Source organism: Triticum aestivum, chromosome 4D, assembly GCF_018294505.1.
Source record: "Triticum aestivum cultivar Chinese Spring chromosome 4D, IWGSC CS RefSeq v2.1, whole genome shotgun sequence".
Taxonomy (NCBI): Eukaryota; Viridiplantae; Streptophyta; class Magnoliopsida; order Poales; family Poaceae; genus Triticum; species Triticum aestivum.
In genome coordinates, this window is record NC_057805.1 from 317,449,072 (window position 1) to 317,457,536 (window position 8,465).

Here is an 8,465-nt window from a genome sequence, read left to right on the forward strand (position 1 = left end):
GTTACTCCTATTCTGCTGCATAGCATGTCATTGTTGCTACAGTTGTTACCTTTACCTGCAATCCTAAATGCTTAGTATAGGATGCTAGTTTTCCATCAGTGGCCCTACATTATTGTCCGTCTGCCATGCTATACTATCGGGCCGTGATCACTTGGGAGGTGATCATGGGTATATACTTATATACATTATATATGATACTTGTGGTGACCAAAGTCGGGTCGGCTCGTTGAGTACCCGCGGTTGATTCACGGATTGGGGGCTGAAAGGACATACTTTCCCGACAGCCCTATGTGTGGATCTTTGTGGCGGAGCGACATGACAGGTTGAGATCACCTAGGAGAGAGGTGGGTCTGGCCCTGGTCGGCGTCTGCGGTTACATCAAAATAACACGCTTAACGAGATCTTGGTATTTGATCTGAGTCTGGCCACTGGCCTATGCGCACTAACCAACTACGCGGGAACAGTTATGGGCACTCGACGTCGTGGTATCAGCCGAAGCCTTCTTGACGTCAGCGACTAAGGGGCGCACACCGGGTTGGACCGCGTAATGCAACTTCCTTTGTAATGGAGGTTGCTAGGCCTGTTCACCGGCCGCCCACACAACGTGCAGGTGTCCAATGGGCAATCGGCCCAGACCCCTGCGCGCTTAGGATTTAGACCGGCGTGCCGACCTCTCTATTGTGCCTAGGTGGGGCTGCGACGTGTTGATCTTCCGAGGCCGGGCATGACCCAGGAAAGTGTGTACGGCCAAAGGGGATCGAGCGTGTTGGCTAATGTGGTGCACCCCTGCAGGGAAGTTTATCTATTCGAATAGCCGTGATCCTCGGTAACAGGATGACCCGGAGTTGTACCTTGACCTTATGACAACTAGAACCGGATAATTAATAAAACACACCCTTCCAAGTGCCAGTTATAACCCGGTGATCGCTCTCACACAGGGCGACGAGGAGAGGATCGCCGGGTAGGATTATGCTATGCGATGATACTTGGTGAACTTACCATCTACTCTCTTCTACATGCTGCAAGATGGAGGCTGCCAGAAGTGTAGTCTTCGACAGGACTAGCTATCCTCCTCTTATTCTGGCATTCTGCAGTTCAGTCCACCGATATTGCCCCTTTACACTGATACCCATGCATATGTAGTGTAGATCCTTACTTGCGAGTACTTTGGATGAGTACTCACGGTTGCTTTTCTCCGTCTTTCCCCCCTTTTCCATTTCTTCCTGGTTCTCGCAACCAGATGTTGGAGCCCAGGAGCCAGATGCCACCGTCGACGACGACCCCTACTACACCGAGGGTGCCTACTACTACGTTCAGGCCGCCGACGATTAGGAGTAGTTTAGGAGGATCCCAGGCAGGAGGCCCGCGCCTCTTTCGGTTTGTTTCCCAGTTTGTGCTAGCCATCTTATGGCAACTTGTTTAACTTATGTCTGTACTCAGATATTTTTGCTTCCGCTGACTCGTCTATGATTGAGCACTTGTATTCGAGCCCTCGAGGCCCCTGGCTTGTATTATGATGCTTGTATGACTTATTTTATTTTTAGAGTTGTGTTGTGATATCTTCCCATGAGTCCCTGATCTTGATCATACATGTTTGCGTGTATGATTAGTGTACGATTGAATCGGGGGCGTCACAAGTTGGTATCAGAGCTGACTGCTTGTAGGAACCCCCCTTCCACACTCCTTGGCCAAAGTCGAGTCTAGACATTGCAAAACTTTTACTAACATGGCTGTGTGTCTTACGGGCCACGTCGCCAATTGGGTGGTATTAGGATCTTTTATTCCTCGTCTTTACTCTGGGATTCTGATCTCTCTTCTATTCAGGTTAAATGATTTTGCTAACTCTAACTCTAGGTTCTCGTAATTACTTCCTTCTGGAGGGCCCCTTATTACAGATGATCGTCTGCTGCACTAGAAGATTTTGAAGATACTCTCCGATATTCTCTCGAGACTTTGTGCCCATTGCTTTTGCAATTCCCTACCACCGAAATATCCCTATGGATAAATACTTACACCTGTCGTTCTTACTTTTATTCCCAGTCGATCTTGTTATTACATGATACCCCGAGAATACTTTGTGCCTACTGCCTTGCAGTTCCTTGCCACCTGAATACCCCTACGAATAATTTCTCACACACATCGAGTATCCGCTCAACCCCAGTTGATTCAGTTAGTTCACAAAAGTCTTCGAAATACTATTTGAACTTCCAAAAATCCTGAGCAGCCTATTGCTCTTGAAATTCTTGCTTGCTTGCATTATGGTTAATCCCTTAAGTCTCATAATCTTATTGGCATCCCTTGTCATTATCATTTTGAGTCCATTGATTCAAAATGTTGCGAATGCTCGCAATCCTCAATCAGATCCTAGAATTCATCCTTTTGGCTCAGACATCATTTTAAACATGAGCTGGTTATCGACCAATCAAATTGTTGACGATTTTACCCCTAAGTCTGTTCAACTTATCCATTCTTAATGAGAGCGTTGGCTTCTGATCCCTTGATTTGGAAATGATAATTCTTTTACATTTGAGCTTTGGATTAGTCAGTTGTTTCTATAATCTGATGCCCTTTCATTCCTTCTTTCTCTGATAGAGTACCGATACTCGCATCAGCTCCGTTGTAAACCATAAGACCCCTTGTTGGATTATTATCCGACAGTGACCTTCATATTCAATAATGTTGTGAGCCTTTCCATGGGTATATAATGCCTTTGGTAAATTGTATCCTCTGTTTTGGTAACCATACTCCGAAGTTTGTGGTATATGTTCCTAAAATTCCCCGATGGGTTGAACCAACGCCTTCCCTAATCTGTGTGAACCTGAAAGATTTGACGGGTCATACTTATCTGGTATTGCACCAGGTAAAACTTTCATCAACTAATGTCATTTTCGAAATACGAGAGGTGAATGGAAGGTTATGCATTGAAGAAGTGGGAGTCGACCTTGAACCTTTGTGTTCATGCCCGTGGACACGATGTAGATCCTATCATGGAAGCTTCTTGTAATAATAACTATTTCCTTGATATAATATCCTTTGGTAACGCTGGATTGATCCTTTGCAATCGTGGTTCCGACCATATGTTCTTCTCTAATCCCATTTCTCGGGCAAGTTTAAGCACTTGTCTTCTGTGGATCAATACATCTCTGCAACCTCTATTTTGATCTTCCTTCGAGTATTACCCTCCGGTATCTCGAGAATATCAGAGAACTGTGTTGCTTCCTATGAGTCTTCCGGTATCTTCTTTCCATTTTCCCCCTAGTTCTGGGTTGTCGTCAACCAAGAACACCGATTAGTGAATCGAATCAACACTGTGATTTAGTACTCCTAGTACTTTGTTGTTGGGAAGTTTAATAATCCTTCAAGTCATTCCTAGCCTGATCGACTATATCATTATCGTGCTAAATTTTTAACTGTGCTATCTGATCCTTCTTCCGGGAGCACAATTTCTGATGATAGCTAAGCTTACGTCGATCTTCCTCGTCATACCCTTTCACCTTAAAGAACAAGCTTGATTTCGATTTTGAGTCGTAACCGTGGTTCCAATAACCTCTTGCTTCATCATTCCTTTGACTTGATGTCATCGCTGATCGATTACATCTCCATGAAATATCTCAACAAAATTTGTCGTGATCATCATCAACATTTTGACTCCTTCCAGGATATCAATCGAATTATTGATGAGAAATACCATCCTTGTCCCTCGATGAATTGTATTATCATTGACGACATCATTGCCTTTCCTCCAGCACAAACTTGAGCATGTTATGGAGCTCCTTGCTATCCAGCTTATGTTATGTTCCACCTTGGTTTATTATCTATATCAAGGATGTTGTGAGAATTTCTCCACCTCTTAAATAATTCTTGGTATTATGATACTTCACACCATCACCATTGTTTCTTGGTCCCCGTTTTGATTCTAACCGGGACACCAACAAGTGAACGGTGCTGCTTGGATTCTATACTTCTAGCGACCCTATTGCTTTGAAGTTATGGTCAACCGTTCGTTCTTAGACTATTGGTTATAGAATCGCCATTCTATTTGATCGTGCTACCTAAGCCCATATTTTGGGTGCATCTTTCAACCAATGTTTAATTGTGTATGTTTTCCTCGGTCATACATCATTATATCATTTGATCTGACAAATGTTATCTCCTTGTTCACATAATTGTGGAAACCCATCTTTTGAAAATCTCGATAAATTGTCGTTCAGTCCATCAGCCACATCCTCTTCCTCTCCTTGGTTGATGATGAACTCTTATTTCGGAACTTGCTTCCATAAGTTCAGTTCCCGAGAATCTTCACACCCTTTTCTTCTCAGGCATCCTGAGTCTGAGGTATCCTGACACCAATCAGATCTGAATCTCGGTCAGATATGATGGTTGGCACATATTTCCAAGAGTTATAACATTGGTCTTTATAAGACCCGGTAAGGTGATGTCATGCCTAGCACACCTGGGCAGAGTACCGATTATTGTAGTATCCTTTTTAGCAAGTTTGGCCATTCTTCCATGAGAAAATTGTAAGACTTATTCTATAAGTTGTTCTTGATGGATCCTTTGTGAATCCAAAGTCCGATCTTTACCCAATGACCATGTCAATGCTATCTCGAAGCATGTCTGTGGTACTCCGATGTTCAAAAGAACATTTGTAGCACAATGCTAAATTTTCTTTATCATTTATCCTAACACCGTTGTATGGGTAATATCATGAAATCCCTTCCCCTTACCTTAATGGTTTTCTATTTTCTATCCTGTCATGGATATCATGCTCCACTTGTCCTTGGAAAGGATATACCCTTGAAATATGTGTTTAAACACATTTTCCTTTCCATTGTTATGTTTAATCTGATAATCACATTTTCCTTTCCATTGTTTTGTTTAACCTTCTTGAGGTTTATATGATCTAAGCAGTAATAAGTCACTACTTTTGTAAGCACCTCGGTGTACAACTCTGTCAGTAAGAATCTGTTACTATGGTTGATGACATTCCGGTATCCACCGATGGACGAGAACTTTGCCTAATGGTCCGCCTCGTTCAACGAGCAGGAAAATGGTTCTCTTCGTCCCTCGCCCTTGGTACCAACGTTGTTGCAAACATAACTAACGGGCTACCCTCTGACATGTCTTGCTATCATGACCATGTAAGATGTCAACGGCCTTCCTACTTTTAACCACATGGTGGGCCCATAACCCACAGTTCCACAGGATCGAAACCTGACTCTCCTGTACAACCCTGTTTCTAATGGTTATTCCTCATGCTTGGCTTCATATTTAATTCACGGGCCACCTTCCTAGTGCTCTATTCTGGTATCAGATGCAATACTTACTCTCGCTGCTCTGAACCCCTTTCTCACTCTGGTTCAGACTTCGAGCAACTATCTATCCGCTTGGAACCTCTTATTGTACCTTTATACCTTACTCTCGATGTATTCTATATGTTCAACTCGAGAAATAATCTTATGCTCCTTCATGGGTTAACCCCAGGTTGTTTCCCCCATAAGCATTCTATCGTAGCCGAGCTGCCCCTTACCTATTCGTAAGTACGTTGGAGTTCCCGAAGAAAAGGACGACTTCACCATGATGACCTGAAGTAGAGAAATGAAGACGTCATTGTAACGGATCGACCTCTTCGAGAAGAGCAACCAAGGCCGCGAAGATCCGTTAGAATTTCGTAACTAGACCTCCCCCCTTCCCTACCTCTTAAATCACGGGACGAGATTTCTTGTAGTGGAGGAGAATTGTGACACCCGGATAATCAAGTTATAGTAACCTCTACTAATGATGCCACGTCACCTCCGTTGCTGTAGCTAATCTCGCGTTAGTTCAAAATGATTCGAATTCATATTTGAATTTTTGTCAAACATCAAAAAACTTTCAAACATTAAAACAAAAATGTTCGGTATGTAGCTTAATTAAGCTTACTAAATTAGGTACAACCTATGTATTTTTACAAAGCTAAAATGTTAGGTAAATAAAGAGAAAACATAAAAGAAAATAAAGAAAAGGAAAGTATAAAAAAAACAGAAAACAAAACTAAAAAAAAGAAAGAAAAGAAAGCACCCCCACTCGGCTCCGGCCCAGCAGGCCACCAGCCCGACTCGGCAAAGGCCCAACCGGCCGACCCACCCCCACTACCTTATCCCCTCTCGCCCGAAACCCTAACCCCAACTACTCCCACTCGCTCCCACTCACCCCCACATCGCTCTCTCTCCCTCTCTGATCCAGATCTGGATCGGGGAACGAACCACGACCCCCGACGCCGGCGACCACCCCGTCATCGCCTCGGTCACCCCGTCGCCGCATGGATCGCCGCTGCCGCTCGCCTCCCCATCGCCCGGTCGTCTTCGTCCTCCTCCTTAATCCCCACTGCCCCGAACCCTACGCTCGCGGTGAGGCCCCTGCCTCTCTCTTCCTCTGCCCTTCTACGCCTTGTGCCGCGCCTGCCCGCGCCGAAGCACGCGCGCTCGCACGCCCCGCGCCGCTGCCTCGCCCATGGCCCCTCGAGCAACCACCGCCGCCTCCAGATGCTACCGCTCCGGCCCCGGCCACCTCTTCCCCGCGCCGCACCGCTCGCCCTTGCCGCGCGCTACCTGTGCCGCCTCTGTTGTGCCCGCGCCAGCCTGCCTCGCCTGCTGCTGCCTCCGCAGTGCGCAAGCGCCCCTCCCGCCGTCCACCGATGCCCGTTGCCACGCTGCTGCTGCTGCTCCGCTGCCGTCCCGCGCAGTCCTTCCCCGACGCCCGTCCGCACGGCCCCTGTCCTGTGCCGCCTGGCCGCCTCCCGCTGCCGCTCCGGCCACCCCGAGCCGCTCTCTGGCCGCGTACCAGCGGCCCTGGCCACACCCCCTGTCGCCGGCCGGCGCCTCGCGCTCCTCCGTGGCCTCGCCGTGGCCGCGAACCTCCACCGCGCCCGCTGGCCGCAGTCCGGTCCGCCCCGCCCCGTGCGTTCGGGCTGCGCCCTGCACCCAGCACCCGGCACCCGTTAAGGCCCCTGGCCCAATGACAGCCGGGGCCCAACCCCCTAGAACGACTTTATAAAAAAAGGAATAAAAAAATGATAATAAGTAAATAAAACTATTAATTAATTAATTAGTTAATTAAATTAATTAACTTAATTAATTAGGTTTAATTAAACTAATTAAAATCTGTTACCCTAATAACCTAGTTAGACTAAATTAACTAGTTAGTTAATCTAACAGCCAATGACAGGGGGGCCCACCCCCTGTTGACCAGTCAAACGTTGACTGGTCAACTGGGACCCCCTGGCCCACCTGTCAGCCTGTGGTACACTTCAATGTACGCAGAGCTGGGTGCACCTAGCATTTAGCTATTTAATTTCGAATTAATAATGATTCCAGAATATTACTAAAACATGGAAAAATCATAATAAATAAACCGTAGCTCGGTTGGAAAAACTTTGTACATGAAAGTTGCTCAGGACGACGAGACGAATCCGGATACGCAGCCCGTTCGTCCGCCACACATCCCTAGCATAGAAAAGATGCAACTTCCCCCCTCCGGTCAGTCTGTCTGAAAATGCGAAACACCGGGGATACTTTCCCGGATGTTTGCCCCCTTCGCCGGTATCACCTACTACCGCGTTAGGGCATACCTAGCACCGCGTATTGCCCCGTTATGTTTTGTGATGCTTTGTTTGCTCCATATTTACTGTTTCTTCCCCCTCCTCTTCTCTGGTAGACCCCGAGACCGGCGCTGATGCCACGACTACGTCACGGACGACCCTTCTTCCTGTACAACAGAGCTTCCTGGCAAGCCCCCCCTTGATCACCATATATCGCCTATTCCTTCTCTCTACTGCTTGCATTAGAGTAGTGTAGAATGTTACTGCTTTCGGTTACTCCTATTCTGCTGCATAGCCTGTCATTGTTGCTACAGTTGTTACCTTTACCTGCAATCCTAAATGCTTAGTATAGGATGCTAGTTTTCCATCAGTGGCCCAACATTCTTGTCCGTCTGCCATGCTATACTATCGGGCCGTGATCACTCGGGAGGTGATCACGGGTATATACTTATATACATTATATATGATACTTTTGGTGACTAAAGTCGGGTCGGCTCATTGAGTAACCGCGGTTGATTCACGGATTGGGGGCTGAAAGGACATACTTTCCCGACGGCCCTCTGTGTGGATCTTTGTGGCGGAGCAACATGGCAGGTTGAGACCACCTAGGAGAGAGGTGGGCCTGGCCCTGGTCGGCGTCTGCGGTTACTTCAAAATAACACGCTTAACGAGATCTTGGTATTTGATCTGAGTCTGGCCACTGGCCTATACGCACTAACCAACTACGCGGGAACAGTTATGGGCATTCAACGTCGTGGTATCAGCCAAAGCTTTCTTGACGTCAGCGACTGAGCGGCGCATGCCGGGTTGGACCGCGTAACGCAACTTCCTTTGTAATGGAGGTTGCTAGGTCTGTTCACCGGCCGCCCACGCAACATGCAGGTGT